Source organism: Bison bison, unplaced genomic scaffold (assembly GCF_000754665.1).
Source record: "Bison bison bison isolate TAMUID 2011002044 unplaced genomic scaffold, Bison_UMD1.0 scf7180017864484, whole genome shotgun sequence".
Taxonomy (NCBI): domain Eukaryota; kingdom Metazoa; phylum Chordata; class Mammalia; order Artiodactyla; family Bovidae; genus Bison; species Bison bison.
This window is the reverse complement of record NW_011495044.1, coordinates 5824011-5846908: the sequence shown is the minus strand read 5'-3', so window position 1 is coordinate 5846908 and position 22898 is coordinate 5824011.

Genomic DNA, 22898 nt, shown 5'->3' with positions numbered 1-22898 from the left:
ATCATTCCTGGAGTCCATCAAAAAAGGCACATTCTTCAGAGCATTCCCCAGCTATCTGCCACCTTTCAGTCAGACTGCTTAGCCAGGCAAATGAGCCACCTGGCAGTGACCTGAAGGGATGGGGCTGTTGATGAATGTTACTTCACCAGTCCAGCTCACAGGAGGTGAAGTTCAAACTCCTTGATATGGCACTCAAGATCCCCCCATGATCTAGCTCCAAATGCCCCTCAAAGCCTCATCTTTCAGTATAATCTTCATGTTTTGCAGGCTGCAGTCATGCTAGCCCTCTGATTACTGCTGGTGATCTTCTTACACACTTAAATTCCACTGCAGCCCTAGAAGGGAGCAGCCCAGACACCATGTGTTACCAGGGTAACCCCACCTCCAAGCCCCAGCTTATCGTTGAGGGGGAAGGGAGCACCTGACTCGCGGAGGCAGTCCATTGGCTAGCCATCAGTCAATCAGATTTCTCTTGAAAATGTGAACTAAGAGATACAAATGGTTGGTGGGTGGTAGTGGGTGGTAGTCCATGGATGAGGAAGACATTTTGAGGCAACGTGTAATGGTGAGCAAGTAAAGAGTCACCCCACGGACAGACCAACACAAGAGGCCACAGGAAGATGGAAAGAGGATGGACTTGGGTTCCTGCCTCTGTCATGAAACTCCTCACTGGGCTTGCTGTTCTTGAGACCTGTGAGGTGCCCCCAATATCCTGATGTATTCTTTCTCTCACAAAACATTCAGAATAAGCGGCTTTCATGGGTTGCTTGAAAATACTCTCACTGGGAATATAAAACAGCAGTCCCTCTTGAATGCAGACAATGTCTGTCATCCCACCGGTCACCCCGTGGGTAGTCACAGGATGCCCCATATGACTGCTTCCCCCCGAGTCTGCATCCACGAGTAATCCTCCAACCTTCTTCTGTTGAGATTGCCTCACCCAGGAGAGGTAGCCTTATGGGTGGGATACTAGTCAGGGGTCTGCAGAGGAGCACAACCTATATGATATATATATATATAGGTATATCTCATATATAAAGATTTATTTTAAGGAAGTGGATCACATGAATATGGAAACTGGCAAGTTCAAAGTCTGCAGGGTGGGCTGACACATTGGAGATCCAGAAAGAGCCAGTGTTGCAGTTCAAGTCCAAAGGCCATCTGCTGCAACATTTTGGGGAGCTAGTCTTTTGTGCTAGCTAGGCCTGCAACTGGTTGGGTGAGGCCTACCCACATTACAGTGAGCAATGTGCTTTGTTCAACATCCACTGATTTCAATGCTAATCTCATCCAAAAACTCAGAAATATTCAGAATAATATTTGACCAAGTATCTGGGCACCATGGTCTAGCCAAGCTGACATATAAAATTGACCACCATCACAGGTGGTAATTGTTTTTAAATGACCGTGGTCCATGAGATATGGGCTCCTGTTCCTAACACTCTGGCCTATGGAAGTTGAGCATGACCACAGCCACTTCTGCCAGCCTCTCAGCTGCAGACCATACTCAAGACCATGCTGGACACCAATCCACTGTATGCCTCAAACTCCAGGGGTAATATAGGCCCTCTTTTTAAGCTTAGAATAAAGATCCATTCTGTGGGTGGGACCAGGGAGGGAAATGGCATAGCACTCCAACAACTTGTTCAGAAGGACAAGTTCTCAATTGTCTTAGAGCCTAAGCCAACACTGAGAGAGAGAGGACCGTGTTGACATCCTTCAGTGTCTCCCGGGGGTTCCTATCTGCCGTGAGACCTCCACCATGCGCCATGCTTCTGCCTTTGCTTATACCCATCCCTCAACCAAGAACACTCTCTCTCCTCCTTTCTCCAAGTAGTGAATGGTGGAGCCAAGATTTGAACCCAGATTTGTTGATCAAGTCCAGCACTCTCTCCATGATTTCAGAGCTTATGGGAAGCAGCTCACTACCTCACACAGACCAGCCTACCTTGAGGAAGCTCCAAGAGAAAACTACAAAATACCTGGGTCAGCTCAGGTGGGCACTGGAATCCAAGACTTAGAGGAAACCAGTGGTGCAGAGATACCCAGCTTTAAACCAGTATCCAGCTGGGAGCTGGGACTTGGCCATGATGAGTAATATGCTACTGTTGGAAGGATGGGCAAAGGCATGAGAAATCAGTTTCCTTACTTAGGTCTCTTTTAGGATGGTAAATGGCTAACTCATATACACCATCCTCCCTTCCCACATCCTTGGCAGACATTGCTAATGGAGCACTGCATCTTCCTTCCTAACACAATCTTCAAATCTTATATAAGTCTACAGCATATCCACCTTTTTGCCAGTGAAAAGCCCCTCTGGTCTCTTCTTTCACTTAAAAGGACAATTGTGATTACACAGGGCCCACCTGGATAATCCAGGATTGCCTCCCCATCTCAAGATCTTGAAGTATATCTTGAAGATATATGTCACTTCTTCCTTATAAGGTAAGATGGTCACAGGGATGAGAATGCGGACATCTTTGGAGGCCACTATTATGCCCAGCACATATACCTCATGGGATTGTCTAAGGGTCACATAAAACAGTGCATGTAAACAGCTTAAACCCAGTGTCCAGCACTTACTAAGCCCTCAGTGAATATTGCCTATTGTTACTGTTATGTTCCCCACCCCCAAACCTATTGCAAATAAGTGTTCAATAAATATTAAATGTTATTATGATTGTTATTGCCACTGGGCCTCCCAGCACTGCTGGAGCCAGAATCTGACTCCAAAGCCCATGCTTTTATCCATTGCATCCTGAATATTTGAATTAAACATTATTAAACACCTTCTATGTGTTAAGCTTCGCATTGAACATTTTCACCTATAGGTATATTCTCAGTCCTCCTCTATGGCATTTCTTACTCTACACTGTATTTAATTTGCTTATGTGTCTCTTCTCCCGTCTCTTCAAGGATAGCGACACAGAGTGAAGCAGCAATGGCCTCCCATGGGGCCTGACATAAAGTGGGCTCCCCAGAGATGGTCCAGGAAACGCAGAGTAAAGGCCAGAGCCTGCAGCTCTTGAAGGGCAGGGGGAACGGACCCAGGCTCTCTCAGGACCAAGGTGGGGACCATCGCCCAAGCTTCACAGGTGGCCTGAGATTAGCCACTGTCAACCTGCTGGGCTGGGCTGGGGAGGCTGAGCAGTGTAACACCCCAACACTTGTGCCCTGTCAGGATGCCAGTCTTCTGGAAGAAATGTCCCTCACCAGTAATTAGCCAGCACGCACAGGAGCTACACGTGGAGCAGAGCGGGACCTTGGGCTCCATTTGCTGCTTTGCCCAAGTGCGTGACTCGGTTGTCAGCCACTGGTCTGGAAAATTTCCACTTAGCAACATCTCTGTCTACTGTTGGGAGAACTAGCCCAGGCAGAAACACACCTCGGTGCATCTTTGTGAAACTGAAGAAGAGCAAGGGTAGAAATCAGGAGCCTGAAATATGGCAAGTCTTTCCTCTTGCAGTAATAACAGGGGTGTGCGGTGGGGTAATGTATGGAGTGGTTAAGAATCGAGTATCCTCTCTGCCCTCCTTAAACTCATGCCGCGAGTGTGGCCAGGCTCTGCAGTGCCTCCTTTCCTTGGGGAGGTTTGTTTGATGACAGGAGGTCCAGAGAGGCAGTAGATGTTGCCTACGAAGCAGTTCCCTTCCCTGTTTTGTTTCTTAAGCCCTGAACTCACTGAAGAAGAGAGCCTGTAATTCTCTTTTGCCCACATTTTCCAGTCTTATCTCTCTCATGTTCCCCTACCCAAGATATGTATACCCGCGTACGTGTGTGTGTGTGTGTACCCATGTGTGCACAGCCACACAAGCACCCACATACATAAGCCCATGTGTCCAATGCATGTTGTGAGTATGCACGTGTGCTGCTGTGTATATGCACATCTGTGTTCATATTTACATGCAAGTACACAGGGCCATGCACACACGCACACACACACATATGAGTGCACACTATGCTCTGGTCATATTGAAATACTTGACTTCCTGAACTCATCCCACTTTCTCCTCTCTTATCTCAAGACCTTTGTTTCAGCTGTATCTCCTCTCTGGAACATGCTTTACCTCTTTTTTTAACCTAGCTACCTCTTTTTCTTAAACCAAGTCCACGCTTGCACTTTCAGCCCTCAGCTTCGTAAGTGCCTGTTTATTCCCCCACCTGAGCAACAAAATAACACAAATCTATTTTGATGACATTTATATTCCTAGCAACTAGCATGGGCCTGTTACGACTATCTATGAAATGAGAGGGTAAGTGAATAAATGAATGGATGGACATAGAATCAAATCACTAGTTCACACCCACCACACCCCCAGGAAATTATGTGAGCCCCAGTCCCTGCCTTGGGCACCCCCCGGGACACATGAGCTATGTCCCAAAATGGCCATGACTATTCACTATGCACCTCCTGCTCTAGGGCTCTTAGGGCATTTTGGGGGCAAGGGATTAGGGGGTACCCATAGTTTAACTGTAATTCAGAAATAGCTTCAGGATCTCCAAATAATTAACATTCTATCAGGCTGAGTTGTTCCTCTCATGGACATTTAGAAACACTGTAACTCGAAGTGAAAGCCCATTGCTGATAGCATATCAGGGAAATCTTAAGGAGATACAGTGCCTTGTCCCAGCCCAAACTGATGGCCATGCCAAGCTGAGAGATAATAGGGTGAGGGCTCCCGGGAGGAGCTGGTGGCTGAGGACAGGGATGAAAAATGGCTGCTTTGAACTGGTTTCAGGGCTGGTTTGTTCTGAGATAGAACAAATGAGATTCCCGCCCTTAGACTTCTGTGCAGACTTATCTCTGGGGAGAAAGCCAGGCCGGGAGGAGGGTGCGTAACCCAGATCACTGGTGAAACTTAAGATGTCACCTCCCCACTTCCCATCCCACCCCTACTCTGTGAATCTAGCACCTGAGAGAGCTCACAATACCAGCCTCCTAAATGCCTCACTTTCTTCTCCATCCCTCCATCCCCAAACCTCTTCTCTTCCTGCGGGCCCCACTGGATGCCACCATTCACCCTCTCGTAGGTCACAAACCTGTCTTCCCCAAACATCCCCTTTCTTATCTTTCCCCTCCCCTCCCCAGTTAATCCTCCTGGCAATAACTCTCTCAGTGCCCCTTGCCCTCCACCCCAGCACCCCAGACTGGATCAACCGCATCATCTCACTCTAAACTACTAGAAAAGCACTTGATGGGTCCCCTCCTTTTCAGCCTCTTCCAAACTCAGTTCATTCTCCCAGAGGCAACCTTGCATTCACTCCTTCGTGAAAAAGCATCTTTTGTGCCCTGTGACATGCCAGGTACTCTGGGGCTGAGACGTCAAATGCTAATAAGACACAGCTGATTATATCATTCTCCTGTTCAAAAACTCTTGATGGCTCTCCACTGCCCATGCAAAACTCCATTCTCCCCAGCACCCCAGGTGGGGCCTCCCCTGATGAATTAACCTCTTCAAGTTAACCTCTTTGGCCACAGCACAGCCCAGACACTCAAAGGTTCAAAGGGCACAAGATCACTCCCCATCCCCACACCAAGCCCCCTCCTGCCTCCACACCTTTCTTTCTCCCATTCCCTTCTTTCTTTTCCTCTTATCAAGTCCTCCTTGTAATTCAGTGAGAAATGGCTCCAGTGATATTTCTTCTGTGGAGTTGCCATAATCCTCCAGGTTGGAATTAATCACCCAATTCTCTTCGCCTCCAAAGCATAGCTCTAATACCAGCATTATAACATTTATTTCTTCCAGGTTCGTGGTTTAGGTAATGAGGTAGGGAAATTATTATCTAACGGCTGACACCAGAATTTCTCTTAGGGAGGAAAATGTTGTCCTTTGGGGAAATATCTTGAACTCGAGCCCCCAAGTCCCTCCCTTGGGGTTCACAGATTCTAGAAAGATGGGAGGAGGGTTCTCATCTGTGTTCCTAAGAGGGAAGGTGGAGGAGGGAGGGTCTCCCTTTTGTACTGGGTCCCCCAGGGTTCTCTGTGGGGGGGATGGTCCAGAGTAGAGACGAGAATGGAATGAGGGGATTTGGGGGAAAGGCATTGCAGGCGAATGGAACACAGGAGTGAGGTGTGCTAGGCTGCAGCAGCAGGAAAGGCACAGGGAACCAGAAGCTGTCACTGGCCTGCAATCTTCTCAGACACACAGGGGCTGCTCAGAGATCCCTGTGGATCTTGTCTCCAGGAACACACATGGGCACACGTGCAGAACAAGTTTTTTTTAATTTTTATACAGTTTTTAAAGGTTAGTTTCCATTTACAGGTTAATACAAAATACTGTCCATACTCCCCGTGTTGTACCATACATCCTTGAGCTTATCTTACACCCAGTAGTTCGTTGCTCCTGCTCCCCATCCCTGTATCTCCCTCCACCCCACTGGTAACCACTAGTTTGTTCTCTGTAGCTGTGAGTCAGCTTCTTTTTTGTTATAATCGCTAGTCTGTTGCATTTCTTTAAATTTCCACATATAAGTGATATCGTTCAGTATTTGTCTTGCTCTGCCTGACTTCCTTCACTTGGCATAATGCCCTCCAAGTCCATCCATGCTGTGCAAATGGCAAAATTTTGTTCTTCTTTGTGGCTGGATTGTATTCCATTTGGTATGTATATCTCACATCTCGTCTTCATCCATTCATCTGTCGATGGACAGCTTTTTGATTCATTCTTCTGTTTGTTTGTTTCCGGTACATACTCAGGAGTGCAATTGCTGGGTCATAATGGTAGTTCTAGTTTTACTTTTCTGAGAAATCTCCATAATGTCTCCATGGTGGCTGTACCAATTTACATTCCTACTGACAGCGCACAACTTGTACATGACAAGTTTTGGCCTGAATTTCAGGGGCTTACAGACTTTCTAAAGCCTAACCACAAATGTCTGGTGGGAAGGAAGGAAGCCAGTATGTAGACCCCAGGTTAAGGAAGGCTGCACTGAAAGCACAGTGAGTGAGACAAGAAGAGGCAGGACACGAGGCCGGAGCCACAGGCAGGAGGCTGGTCACGGACATACATGGACTGTCACGTTAGGGACCTGGGCTCAGTTCTCAGCGTGATGGGCTGCTGTTCATATATGTTATAAAAATCACTACAGATGCAGAAAGATTTAGGAAGAGATGCAAACAAGAGATGGCAAGGAGTAGCAAGGATGGGGAAAAAAGAGGACAAATTGGAAAAACATCTTTTTAGAAAAGGGAGGTTGTATTAATTTGCAAAGGCTGCTGTAACAAATTACCACACGTTTTTTTGTGGCTTAAAACAATACAGATGTGCTCCCTTGTAGGGAAAGAGGTCTGAAGTCTGAAGTCAGTTTCACTGGGCTGAAGGCAAGGTGTTAGCAGACCCAGTTCTTTCTGCAGGCTCCAGGGAAGAATCCATTTCCTTGTCGGTCTGGAAGTTTTCATGACCCCTTCCTCAAATCACTCCCAACTTCTTGTTTTGATCATCTCATCTCCTCCTTTCTCTTCTGTAGTCCAATCTCCCTCTGCTTCCCTTGAGGAGGATGCTTGTGATGACATGGGGAACCCACTTGAAGAATCCAGGATAATCTCCCCATTACAAGATTCCTAAGTCAATCACATCTGCAACATTCCTTTTTGCCACATAAGGTAATATTCACAGATTTCAAGGATTAGGACACACATATCTCTGGGGAAGCAGTGACAGATTTTATTTTTGGGGGCTCCAAAGTCACTGCAGATGGTGAGGGCCGCCATGAAATTAAAAGACGCTTGATCCTTGGAAGGAAAGCTAGGACAAACCTAGACAGCGTATTAAAAAGCAGAGACATCACTTTGCTGACAAAGGTTCATCTAGTCAAAGCTGTGGTTTTTCCAGTAGTCATGTACAGATGTGAGAGTTGGACCATAAAGAAGGCTGAGTGCCAAAAGATTGATGCTTTCAAACTGTGGTGCTAGAGAAGACTCTTGAGAGTCCCTTGGACTGCAAGGAGATCAAACCAGTCAATCCTAAAGGAAATTAGTCCTCAATATTCATTGAAAGGACTGATGCTGAAGCTGAAGCTCCAATACTGTGGCCACCTGATGCGAAGAGCCAAGTCACTGGAAACAACCCTGATGCTAGGAAAGTCGAAGGCAAAAGAAGAAGCAGGTGGCAGAGGAGGAGATAGATGACATCACCAACTCAACAGACATGAATTTGAACAAACTCCTAAAGATAGTGGAGGACAGGGGAGCCTGGTGTGCTGCAGTCTATGGGGCTGTAAAGAGTTGGACAAGACTCAGTGACAAGAGTCAGACACGACTGAACGACTTCACTTTCACTTTTCACTTTCATGCCTTGGAGAAGGAAATGGCAACCCACTCCAGTGTTCTTGCCTGGAGAATCCCAGGGACGGCAAAGCCTGGTGGGCTGCCATCTAGGGTCACACAAAGTCGGACACGACTGAACTGACTTAGCAGCAGCAGTGACTGAACAACAACAATAACACTCTTTAGGGGCCATTATTCAGTCTATCACTGGGCTGTAATGACAGAACTTGGCAATTTATGGGACTGTGTGAGTTGAAGGGAAGGGAAGCATCCAGGAGGGCTCCAAGGTTTCTGGGTTGGGCAACCACCCAATGCTGTCCCCAGTAACCAATGCTGAGGGCAGAGAGGAAGAGTCTCTTTGGATGGGTCTGCACACCACCCAACATAGGTATTTATGTCCTGGGTGTGGGGCGGGGTGGGGGGGGGTGGTTTAAAAGATATAAACTACTGTGCATAAAATAAGCTACAAGAATGTACTGTATAGCACAGGGACTATTGCCAATATTTTACAATAACTACATATGGAATGTAATCTGTAAAAATTGTGAATCAAAAAACTTTTTTAGAGGATCATGAAGGGAATGCAAACCATGAAATCTGTTGAAAAATAGACAATGATGTTCAAAACAAATAGCTGACATGCATTGAGTGCTAACTCCTCTATCTGTGTGCCCCACACTCCTTATCTCATTTATTAAACTGCATGATGATCCAATTGGAAGTTACTATGGTTTCATCCAGAGAAGGCAATGGCACCCCACTCCAGTACTCTTGCCTGGAAAATCCCATGGATGGAGGAGCCTGGCAGGCTGCAGTCCACGGGGTTGCTAAGAGTTGGACACGACTGAGCGACTTCACTTTCACTTTTCACTTTCATGCATTGGAGAAGGAAATGGCAACCCACTCCAGTGTTCTTGCCTGGAGAATCCCAGGGACGGGGTATCCTGGTGGGCTGCCGTCTATGGGAGTCGCACAGAGTCGGACACGACTGAATCGACTTAGCAGCAGTAGCAGCAGTATGGTTTCATCATCCCCATTTCACAGATGAGAATACCGAGGGTCAGTAGACACAGTAGCCTCCTCGGCATTACACTCACACAGTAAGTGGCAGTATCAGGCTTCAATCCCAGCATATAAGGCTAAAGCCCCCTTATACCGAGCCACCAGGTACCTTCACACACTCCTCGCTAATCCCACCAGCTGGGTCACCCCAGGCTCTGTCTCCAGACCTTGAGCAGCCCATGTCTGACTCCTCCTCTGCATTCCCCTTGGAGTCTGGAAGGTCACTTACTATTTGCAGAGGTGGAGCTATTTGTACAAACTTCCATGTAAAAATCCTTCTGGTCCCAGAGCACCTATAGATGTCCTCATGAGGCTGGGTCAAAAGCTGTGGCCTCTCATCCCAGCTTCTGCCAAGCTGAGATGCAGCAGCCATCACTGACTTCTGTGGAGACCCCTTGGCAGCTCCACCAGGCAGTCTCACCTGCTGCCTGGGGCCACTGGGCTCAGAGCCCATGCAGAACACAACGGGGCTGCTCAGAATCCCAGTGTCTGGGACCAGGCCACCTCTATCAGGGTCACAGAGCATTTCTAGGAGACCCTCTGCCATCTGCTCAACCCGGCTGATCCCTCAGTGCTCCAATCACATCAAGGAGGCCCCTCCTAGGGTGGGTGCCCACCAGAAGATGGTCTTTCTGGGACCAACCAGGTTCACTTTGATCCCAGCCTCCAGTCTTAGCCCCAGCCCCACCTCTGCCAGGTTGAGAAGGCAAATGGTTATCCTGCCTGGCGAGGTCCCTACCAGACATCTAAGACAGGGAATAAGAGTGTGAAGGAGGAAAAGGAGACAATCTCTTTTTACCCTCTGTCCTCAGTTGTTTGGAAGTTAGACGTTTGCCATAAACCTATATGAAAATTAAGAGATGGCATGGTGATTAAAAGTACAGGGGATGATGTTACAGCTAGGGTCAAATCTAACTCTTCTACTTACACTGGGGGGGTCTGGGTGAATTATTTTACCTCTCCATAGCTCGGTTTCCATATCTGTAAAAAAAAGGATAATACTAAGAAAAGCATAGCAACTACTTCACACCAGTACGACAGTTAAAAGACACAGTCAATCTGATTTTGAATCCCAGCTCTATTATCTATTAGCTGTGCAGCTTTGGGCAAGTTGCTTAAGTGTTCTGTGCCTCAACTTTCTCATCTACCCATGAGGCTGATGATCATAATCATAACTGCTTGATAGAGTTTAGTATAAGGATTAAATGAGTTAATGTACCTGAATCATTTCGAAGAGTGCCTGGGACAGAGTAAGCACTGTGTAAATATGATCTATTACTTAATAAATAAACATCAGCTATTAATGTAAATATATGTCACGGTTATTTTTACATAAATAAGATTATACTGTCAATATTCTGCAACTTCTGTTTTTTATTTGGTATGTCTTGCATTTCTTGGAGGTATATTCATGTCAGCATTTAAATTTGTGTCTTGCTCTTTTTAAACCACTGTGCCACTGGCTCACCACATTGAACCATAAGAAGGAAGTGCTCAGCTTATGTAAGGATTACCCTGTTGGTGAGCATTTAGGTTGTGCCTACTTTTTTGCTTTTATAAACCATGTTGCAATGATCATCCATGCTCTCTGATGACGCATGTGAGTATTTCTCTGGGATAGATCACCACAGGTGGCTGTAGGGGATGGGGGAGGGGCTGTAGGGTATGTGCATTTTGATTTTTGACAGATGCTCCTCATTAGCTGTCCGACGAGGATCAACCAACTCACGTTACTACCTACAGTGCACAGCACACAACATCATCACTCACCCCCTCACCCCTTCCCAGGACTAAATATTTTATCCATATTTATACATTTATATTGACCTTTTAAAAAATATTTATTTATTTGGCTGAGCTGGGTCTTCGTTGCATCATGCGGGATCTTTAGTTGTGGCAGTGGGATCTAGTTCCCTGACCAGGGTCAAACCTGCACACCCTCCAATGGGAGCATTGCATCTTAGCCACTGGACCACCAGGGAGGTCCCTGTATCAGTCTAATGTGGTGGAGGGGGTTCAAAAAAGGTTCATTTTATTGAACTCTTTCCCATGAGGTTGAACATCTTTTCATATGTTTGTAGCCATTTGTATTTCTCATCTGTGATCTATCTGTTTACAGTTTTGCTCTGATTTTCTGTTGAGTTATTTGTCCTTTTTTGCATTGATTTGTAGGGCTAGGTGATCAATTGGGTGTGGGGAATGTGGAAGTCAAGAGAATTAAAAGTCACTCTTGGTCTTTGGGCTTAGGCGAAAGTGGACACCACGGGGCTATCTGGCACAGGAACACTGAGGAGACAGTGTCCAGATGGGGCTGTTGAGTACATGGTTGAATGGAGGCCTGGGCTCCAGCCTCCGAGCTGCTGCCATATCCTCCTCCCCTCATATTCAAGGGGACTTGGTCTTAAGGGGGACCCTGGGCTCAAGGGCCCCAGAACAGCAGCATGAGTGATCATCATTCACAAATATCCAATAGCCATTGAGTGCCCACCATATACAAGACACTGTCCTAGGCAGTGAACACAGCAGTGAATGGACAGATGAGAACCCTGCTCTTGGTGAGTTTATGTTTTAATAAGAGGCAGACAGTCACGGACTGATGCTGAAGCTGAAGCTCCAATACTTTGGCCACCTGATGCAAAGAGCCAACTTATTAGAAAAGACCCTGATGCTGGGAAAGATTGAAGGTAGGAGGAGAAGGGGATGACAGAGGACGAGATGGTTGGATGGTATCACCGACTCAATGGACATGAGTTTGAGCAAACTCTTCAAGAGATGGTGAAGGACAGGGAAACCTGGCAAGCTGTAGTCCATAGGGTCACAAAGAGTAAGACAGGACTGCATGACTTAACAACAACAGGACAATCAAAGAAAAACATAAATGTAGAAATGAACAGACAGTTTCAGACAGTAAGTGCTATAATGGCAATAAATCAGTTACATGATAGAGAGTACAGATGGGGAGCACCTTTGCTTAGGTGACCAGAAGACTGTCAGAGGAGGTAACATCTGATTCTAGATTGGTGCCATAAAGAGGAGCCCTGCCAAGATCTGGAGGAGGGGCATTCCAACAAGCAGGAGTCAAGGTCAGAGCCAGGCAGAGGTTGGATTTTACAGGGATGGAAAGAAGACCAGCATTGTGGAAGTGCAACAGACAATAGGGGGTGGACTGGTATGAGACCGAGTTGGGGAAATGGAAAAGAGCCAGATCAGTTAGAGGCCCTTGAAGCCATGGCAGAGATTGGAGTTTACTACCCATGGAAAGGAAAACTCTTACATATCACTAAGATTCTAATTAGTGAGAATCATGATATGATTGCTGTTTTAAAAAGCCACTGTGAAGAGAATGGATTATAGGGAAGTAAGAGGGGGAGCAATAAGACCAATTCAGGGGCTACTGAAGTAGTCTAGTAAGAGATGGTGGTGGTTTGGGTGTGGGAGACAACAGAGGCGACGATAAGTGGAGGGCGATATTTTCGGTAGAGCCTACAGAAACACCAATGGACAGATGGAAAGGAAGGAAAGGAGTCGACACTTCGATTTCTGGTCTAAGAAACTGCATGAATGGTGGCCTTATTTACTCAAATGAGGAAGATGGTGGGACCAGGTACTACTGATTCGGGCAAGAGACAAACGAAAACCGAGTGCTTTATTTTGGATGTGTTAAGTTCAACACGCTTACTAGACATCCAGGCACTGTCAAGTCAGCTATTGGACAAGACTCGGAGCTAAAAGTGTAAAACTGGAGCCTTCTGCAAACAAATAGTATAGTGCCTGTTTATTGCTCTGTGGCTTGAATTCCAACCCTCCACCTTCTTCCCAAAGAGCATCCAGATCTCCCTTTTGTCAGAATTCTCCAATAGTCTTGGCAGAAGGCTAATTCCCCATCCACTGCTGCTCTGATCAGAACAACTGAGCTGAGGAAGGGATTGGGGGTATTGATGACTTTTGCATCTTCTCCACCCACTTCCTGAGACAGGCATGTCATGTAAGCTGGGCTTATCAGACCCTCACTCCGGATGCTTTGAAACTGGTGCAAATGCCTCGAAGATGGAGATTGTGTTCAAAGGTCAGAGTCACGGCAGTGGCCATGGTGCCTAAGGATGAGACTCTCCTGAGGCTTGCCCTTCACTGCGGTTCCTGCTGCCAAAACCCCACCTCTTTCCTAAGACCTGGTCTCCCAGGTCCCAGTAGTCTGGGAGCACCCCAGTAGACTTTGAATAGACTTGCTTTTTGCTTACAGCAGCTAGAGTTCCTTTCTGTTGCTCACAATAAGGAATCCTGTCTAACACATATAATATCAACATTTAAGGTCATGTGGCTGGATGAAATCACTCAGGGTAACAGTATAGAAAAAGAAGCACAGAGGAGAGGATGAGTTCTCTTATTCTTCTTGTTTAGTCAATAGTCATGTTTGACTCTTTGCAACCTCATGGACCATAGCCCACCAGGGCCCTCTGTCCATGGGATTTCCCAAGCAAGAATACTGGAGTGGGTTGCCATTTCCCTCTCCAGGGGATCTTCCCGGTTCAGAGATCGAACCTGTGTCTCCTGCAGTGGCAGGCAGATTCTTAATGCCACCAGGGAAGCCCATGAGTTCTCTTATAGATGAGCTATATTTGGGACACAGATTTGGAGGCTGCTACAGACTGAAATGTGTTCCCACAAGATTCATGTTGATACCCAATATGATGGTAGCTGAAGATAAGACCTTTGGGAGGTGTTAGATCTAGAAGAGGTCATGAGGGTGGAGCCTTCATGATGAGATCAGTCCTCTTATAAGAAGAGACACGAGAGAGGTTCTCCAGGCACATGCATTAAGGAAAGGTCATGTGAAGGTACAGCAAGAAAGTGGCTGCATACGACCCAGAGACTCTTCACAAGGCACCCATCCTGCTGGCGCTCAGTCTTGGACTTTCCAGCCCCCAGAACTGTGATTTCTCACAGTTCTCACTAACTCCTTATAGTTTAAGCCACACAGCCTATGGTGTTTTGTTATAAAAGCCCAAGCTGCCTAAGGGGCTTCCCTTATGGCTCAGCTGGTAAAGAATCTGCCTGCAATTTGGGAGACCTGGGTTCAATCCCTGGGTTGGAAAGATCCCCTGGAGAAGGGAAAGGCTACCCACTCCAGTATTCTGGCCTAGAAAATTCCATGGACTCTATAGTCCACGGGGTCCCTGATGCTGGGAAAAATTGAAGGCGAGAGGAGAAAGGGACGACAGAGGATGAGATGGTTGGATGGCATTACCGACGCGATCAACATGAGTTTGGGTAGGCTCCAGAAGTTGGTAATGGACAGGGAAGCCTGGAGTGCTGCAGTCCCTGGGGTCGCAAAGAGTCAGACACAACTGAGTGACTGAACTGAACTGAACTGAAGCTGCCTAAGACAGAGACCAAAGCCTCCAGTGCAGCAATAGCTCCCAGAGGGGAAGTTATTACCAGTCTCTTCAATAAGTAGCCTGGCCTGAAGCATTTTCTCTCCAGAGCTAGGCTAGTTCTCTAGAATAAGGAACAAGATTAGGCCTCCTAAGTGGGGATCCCGGTATGGTAAGAGATGGGATGTTTTCTTTAAGAGCAGAGTTGAGGTTGGTGGCTGAAAACAGTCATAAAGATTTGTCCCCACTAGTATCGTCACCAATGATCTAGCCCTAGGAGGTGACCTGTCACAGTGTGGAGGACAAAGGCAATGCTCCAGTGATGAAGAAGTTAAAAAAAAGACGGGGGAGATGAGCACAGTCAGAAAAGAAGAGGGAGGAACAGAAGAGACGCAGACACAGGAAAAGGGCGTGTGGACGAGGCAGGAGGCAGGGCGATGAACTGGGAGATTGGGATTGACGTATGTGCCCTGCCATGTGCAGAACACAGAGCCAGTGCTGCAAGGCGCAGGGAGCTCAGCTGGGTGCTCTGTGATGACCTAATGGGTGGGATGGGGTGAGGGATGGGCGGGCAGGCCAAAAGAGCGGGGATGTATGTATACATAAAGCTGATTCACTTAGTTGTATAGCAGAAACTAGCACAACATTATAAAACAACTATACCCCTATTTAAAAAAAAAAGAAAGGAAGAACACCTGGGACCCCCAAAGAGCAAATTTCCCTACATTTCCCTCCTACAGCATGAGGTCATATGGAAGCCAGATACCCATAAGGCAGGACGACTCATGGCACTATAGGGCCAAACCAGCCAAAGGCGTGAAGCCCTAAGAATGCTCACCATCACCTCCATCACCGCCAAGTACTTGATATTGCACCTGGGCCTCAATCCTCAGCCCGCAGCAGCAAGAACAGTGGCTACAGCAAGAGAGTGGGAGCAGGGAAAGGAAGTGAAGATCCCAGTGGCGGGGCCAGAGTCTGTGTGGACTAGGGTAGGGCCTGCTCTGAATCCGGGGGTGGGGGGCACCCTGGGGTTGGGGACTGGGCAGGGATGAGCAGCACTGTGAGAAGATGGGTAGGAGAAGAGCCCCTCTAGGGAGTACCTATAAATTGAATGTGTAAAATGTGAAGGCTCCCAGGCCTGTATTTTTCTAACTTTACTGTGCATCCATATCACTCAAGTTGCAGATTCCCTGAAATCTGTATTTTTCATATGGTCCCTCCCCCTCCCCCTTACAGGTGATTGAGAAATTTCAGCTTTTGCCAAAACCTTCTAAAGGAATCTACCTATCACACATTCTACCTTCAACAGTATTTGCCAAGTTGGAAAGCATCATTTTAAAGCAGTCCTTCTGTTAAGAGAGAGACAGAGAGAGAAAGGGGGGGTAGAGAGAAGGAGAGAAAAGAGAAAGAAAAAGAATGAAAAGAAAAAAACTTCAAAAAAATTTTTCCAAGTCAAACTGCTGCTCCACTGACTTTAACCTTTAACCCTCAAAATCCCCATCATAGCTTTCAAGTGTCAATCCAAGTGCTGAGCCTGAATTATCTAACCTTCAGCTTTAAAGAGCCACAGCGAAAAGGTCAGAAGGAAACCTACAGGACGTTGCAGCAAGCCTCTCTGCTTCGGACACTTGAAAGGTAGAAGACTTTCAAAGAGGGACACAGCCAAGAGGAGTCGCCTGTTTAAAATAAAAGATCCTCAGCTGAGCCAGATAAGCCTTTGAAACAGCTTACTTGTGCCTTAATTTGCCCTTATTGTTTAAATAATTAGAAGGAATCTCTGGAAAACACACAACTGATCCCTCACTCCTGTGCTTCAAATCTTTGACAGCTCCCCAATGCCTCAAAGTATCTCCCCAAAGTGTGACCTGCAGGAAAGGATGTTCGGTGGATAAAGGGCTCCTTGTGGTGAAAAAGTTTGTAAAACACTGCACTCAACCAAGTTGAACAGGTTTTGCTCCTACGTGACTTGTCAGTGTCCTTATGATGCTCTGTGCATCAGTCTTTGCAGGAATGCAATATTGCACCTTCTCCATACCTGACTTGACCACCATGGAATCCTAGTTTCAAGCAGCATCCTTTAGGACTGTGGTTGCGTGGAACACCTTGAGAGAGACAGCAAACCCCCAAGTCTGGGTTCCATACCCAGTCCCCAGTGATATGTCCAGCCTCAGGGCATTCTGTCCATACACATGCACCCACACCTGAGTTCTAACCACACCAGCCACTTGAGCTTTATGACGCACTTGGAACAATTTTGTGCCTTGCTCAGGCTGCTCTCACTGCCAGGAAAGTCTCTCCTCCTGCTCCATCCTCTTAAACTTCCACTCATGTTTTCAGTCCTTGATCAAACACATGGCCTCTGTGGACCTTCCCCTGCTCCCCGGGAAAAGTCAACTGCTTTCCACTCTGGGCTCTATCACAACACTGATCGACTTGCACTGCGGTTAGCCTGAGTCCCTCTGTTATTAATTGAGAGCCTTGAAAAGGCTGGGGGTGTGAGCCGACTCTGGAAATGTGTGTTGGCAATACTAAGAGCTTCCATCTGTTGGTACTTCCAAAGGCCAGGCATTATTATATGCTCATGACATGCATTAACACATGTAATCTTTACAACCTCACTTGCTGGGGAAGTATCATTATTATCAATTACTATTATCCCTATTGTAGAGATGAGGAAGCCGAGACTCAGAAAAGCTAGCTTACCCAAAATCACATGATGGGTGAGAGGCAGGGCAGGCATTCAACCTTATGCTCTCAAACATTATGTTATTTAAGAGAAGCAGGGGGTGAGGGAATTCCCTGGTGGTCCAGTGGTTAGGACTCTGCGCTCTCACTGCAGAGGGACAGGGTTCAATTCCTGATCCAGAAACTAAGATCTCACCAGTTGCAGGGCACAGCCAAGAAAAACAGAGCAGACTGATTCAGAAGCTGCACAATGTCAGCAAGGACTCACTTGGGTTCTTCACATCGCTCCACTGTCCATCCTCAGTGAATCCGTGCTGCCCTCAGGCTGGCTCCCCTCGTGGTGCTGAAGGAGTGGCAACAATTTCAGGCATCACATCCAGACACAACAATGTTCAGAGTGAGAAAGGGAACTTGGAGCGGAGGCTAAGAGCATCGTCTCTGGAGTCAAACAGCTTTGGTTCCTAGGTGTACGACCACAGGCAAGTTAGGAGTACGCTGTAAAGAGAGCAAAGATACAGCCAAGATGTAACAGGCTCTCTTGAAAGGAGCTCCCCATCTTCTTTCTTTCACCTTAAGTTTTTGCCTGTGACATCCTTCCGTGTCTTCTTTGTCTAACACACACCATTCTTTCTTTAGGAATGAGTTTCAACCTCACCTCCTCCAGGAAGCCTTCCCTGATGGCACCCTTCAGTCTGGGTTCAGTGACCCTGCTGGGCATCTCTGAGTGCTTTGTACTTGTCCCATTGTTGTACTCTCCCCATAACACTGTAGTTATTGGTTTCACTGTCGTTCACACTAGACTATGAGCTGAGGAAAGGCAGGAAGCATGGATCTTGTCACCATCCACAGGAACTGCTCCAGTAACTGACACAAACAAAGAGCTTAAATAATAGTTGCTGGACAGCAAAGGAAACCATAAACCAAACAAAAAGACAACTTCTGGACCAGGAGGAAATATTTGGAAACAGTGCGACTAACAAAGGCTTAATCTCCAAAATATATAAATAGTTCATATAGCTCAATATCAAAAAAGCAAACAGCTCAATCCAAAAATGGACAGAAGAAGACCTAAACAGACATTTCTCCAAAGACATACAGATGGCCAACAGGCACATGAAAAGATGCTCAACATTGCTAAGCATCTTAATATTATTGTATTATAATTATATAATTATTATGTCCAGTCATATCTGATTCTTTGTGACCCCATGAACCATAGCCCACCAGGCTCCTCTGTGCATAGAATTTTCCAGGCAAGAATACTGGAGTAGGTTGCCATTTCCTACTCCAGGGGATCTTTTCAACCCAGAAATCGAACCCATGTCTCTTGCATCTCCTGCACTGGCAGGCAGGTTCTTTACCACTAGCGCCATCCCATGGACTGCAGCCCACCAGGCTCCTCCATCCATGGGATTTTCCAGGCAAGAGTACTGGAGTGGGGTGCCATTGCCTTCTCCCATATACTTATTAGAGAAATGCAAATCAAAACTAATGAATAGTCACCTCATACCAGTCAGAATGGAGTCTACAGAAACAAAGTGCAAGAGATAAAGGAACCCTCCTACATGGTTGGTGGGAATATAAATTGGTGTGGCCACTATGGAGAACAGTATGGAAGTTCCTTAAGAAACTAAAAATACAGCTACCATATGTGCCAGCAACCCCACTCCTGGGCATATACCCAGAAAAGACAAAAACTCTAATTTGAAAAAATACATGAGCCTTAATATTCAGAGAAGCACTATACCTACAATAGCCAAGACATGGAAGCACCCTAAGCATTTACTGACAGATGAATGAATATAACAGAATATTACTTGGCTATGAAAAATATTGAAATGCCATTTGCAGCAACATGAATGGACCTAGAGATTATTTCACTAAATGAAGTCAGATAAAGAAAGACAAATACCATATGATATCACTTATAAGTGGAATTTAAAATAATGATACAAATGAACTTATTTACAAAACAGAACAGACTCACAGATATAGAAAAACAAATTTATGGTTACCAAAGGGAAAAGGCAGGCAAGGGATAAATTAGGAGTATGGGATTAACAGATGCTACTACCATATATAAAATAAATAACAAGGACCTCTGTATAGCACAGGGGACTATATTCAATATCTTGTAATAAACTATAAAGAAAAAGAATCTGTATAAATAAAATTTAGTCAATTTGCTGTACACCTAAAACTAAGTCAACACTGTAAATCAACTATACTTCAATTTAAAAAAAAAAAAAGGCTACTAGATGTTCAAGCAGAAGACAGAAGGTCACTTAACTGAGGTGCTGCTCCATGGGCTTGGCAGTCTGGTTATTAGTAGATGATCCTCAGGCCTTGAGGTGGGCCATTCCCAAGCACACCAGGTTGTCCTAGGACAAGGTGGTCCATGTGCCAGAAAAATGTTTCCTTAAGTTTTCCCCCACAATCTGGGATAAGCTTCCCCCAAATGCAGACAGGAGTTGTAGGGCAAAGCACAAACTCTTGGGTCTCACAAACCCTAAGAGGCTCAAGCTGCCACCACTTCCTGGCCATGTTCTTGGGCAGATCTCTTCAACTCTCTGGGGCTGATGTGTTTCATCTGTAAAATGGGTTTAAGAAGGTGAAAGTGAAGTCACTCAGTCGTGTCCGACTCTTTGCGACCCCGTGGACTGTAGCCCATCAGACTCTTCCGTCCATGGGATTCTCCAGGCAAGAATACTGGAGTGGGTTGCCATTTCCTTCTCCAGGGGATCTTCTCGACCCAGGGATCGAACCCAGGTCTCCCGCATTGCAGGCAGATGCTTTAACCTCTGAGCCACCAAGACAGCTGTATCATAGCAAGATCCTCTCTGACCCACCTCCCAAAGTCATGGAATTAAAACAAAAATAAACAAATAGGACCTAATTAAACTTAAAAGCTTTTGCACAGCAAAAGAAACAATAAACAAGATTAAAAGACCACTCTCAGAATGGGAGGAAATAATTGCAATGGAAGCAACTGACAAAGGATTAATCTCCAAAATATATAAGCAGCTCATACAGTTCATAGAAGAAAACAAACAGCCCGATCAAAAAGTGGGCAGAAGCCCTAAACAGACACTTCTCCAAAGATGTCCAGATGGCTAATAAGCACATGAAAAGATGCTCGACATCACTCATTATTAGGGAAATGTAAATTAAAACTGCAATGAGGTGTCACTTCACACCAATCAGAATGGCCATCATCAAAAAAACTACAAACAATAAATGCTGGAGAGGATGTGGAGAAAAGAGAACCCTACCGTACTGTTGGTGGGACTGCAAACTGGTACAGCCACTATGGAGCACGGTATGGAGATGCCTTAACAACCCAGGAATAAAACTACCGTATGACCCAGCAATCCCACTACTGGGCATATACTCTGAGAAAACCACTATTCTAAAAGAAACACGCACCCCAGTGTTCATTGCAGTGCTATTTACAATAGCCAGGACATGGCTAGATGTCCTAGCAATCTAGACGTCCATTGACAGATGAATGGATAAAGAAGTTGTGGTACATATATACAGTGGAATATTACTTAGCCATAAGAAGGAACAAATTTGAGTCAGTTGTAGTGAAGTGGATAAATCTAGTGCCTGCTATACAGAGTGAAGTAAGTCAGAAAGAGAAAAAATAAATACTGTATATTAACACATATATATGGAATCTAGAAAAATAGTACTGATGAACCTATTTACAGGAAAGGAATGGAGTTGCAGACATAGAGAACATTCTGGTGGACACAGCAGAGAAAGGAGAGGGTAGGACCAATTGAGAAAGCATCATTGACGTTTATACACTATCACATGTAAAATGGATAACTAGCAGGAAGCTGCTGGATAACACAGGGAGCCCAGCCTGGTGCTCTGTGACGACTTAGAGAAGTGGGATGGGGGAAGGGAGGTTCACGAGGGAGGGGACATATCTATATAATCATAACTGATTCATGATGTATGACAGAGACCACCACATTGTAAAACAATTATCCTCCAACAAAAATATTTTAAAAATTTGAAAAAAGAATATGTCCTCCAATGGGCAGTTGTAAAGATGAAATGAGACAGGTTCCATAGAGAGCCGGCCACATGATGAATCCCCAATCAACGCTGGCTCCTCTGAGAAATATGTTCATTCACAGTGACAAAGTTGGGCAGAATCGGTGGTCTATTTTAAAACCGTAGCTCTGGGCTTAGTTTCTGAAGCCCCAAAGAGGCTTGCTGTTGGGATGGCATGATGGGCTCATGTTAGGGTGGCTTGATGCTGTTAGGGTGGAAGTTTCACTGGTCAAGCATGCTACTGTCCCTCAACAAAGATGAACTCACGAGCTACAGATGAGGTCATCGACAGAGCTGAAAGATGCTGGCCAGTGGGCAGGGGCAAGCCGTGCTCTCTGAGTAATACTGCCTAATTGAATATTGAGTTGAGGAAGTGCTTTAGGAACAGAACGCTCATCAATTTTCCCTCTGGGACAGTTTTAGGAAGCCCTGAAGAGTAAGTTGCTCAAAAGCTCGCCAGGAGGTTGGTTGGAAGGGAGCTCGATGAGGACTCAGGACATGTTTAATTCGTATTCCGGTTCTGTGAGCAGCTGTTCCCGGACCTCACACAGGTCCCTGCCCTGCAATGGCCACAGTTAGACTCAGGGACCTCAGAAGTGCCTCTGAGTTCTGTGGCAGGTCTTACAGCATGGTGGCTAAGGTGGCAGCCTTTACTGGGTTCAAATTCCAGCTCTACTACTCAGAAACTATGATCCTCAAACAGTCACCCAAGCCCTCTTAAGCAAATCTCCAACTTGTATTATGTGAACTAGGGATTAAAATTGCACTGACTTCACAGGACTGACTGCCTCTGTCTCCTACCAGCTCTTATGAGGATTAAAGGAGGCGATTACATAAAGCCTCTGCCAGTCCCTGCACAGAAGCCCTTCAGTAAGTGGTGGCTGTTACGATTATTTCAAGGCGTAATTCTCTTGGCACTTTTGATGACAGTGAAACCTAGGAAAACCTTGCACAGCCCGTGCATCTGACACACGTATAAATCCCCTCCAAAGAGAGATGCCACAAAGCAGTGGACAGTGAGGGACTCTGTCCCAGGGCTTTCTGCTTCATTCAGTCTCAAAGTTCCTTTGAACCAGTCAAGCATCTACCTTATCAAGTTCTTTGCCTCTGAGCCTCAATCAAGGTTAGCCTCAGGTGCATCTTGCTACTTCACTGATGGCTTTTACTCCCAGTGGCGACTGACTCCACCTCCAAAAGGAAAAAACAAAAAGTGCTTGTAGGGTTTGGGAAAGTGTCAAGCTGTATATGTTACTCATTGTTGGTTTTCATATTATTTTTTTTTAAGGAAAAAGAAAAGCTTTTGCTCTGTCAGTGGTTAAAAAACTGGGCTGGAGAATCAGACAAAATTGGATTTAAATCTGGGCTCTCTACCACTCGCTATCCAAGACCAAGGGAGAGTTACTTCATCCTTCAAAGGCTCATTTCTCTCATTTGTAACAGGAGGG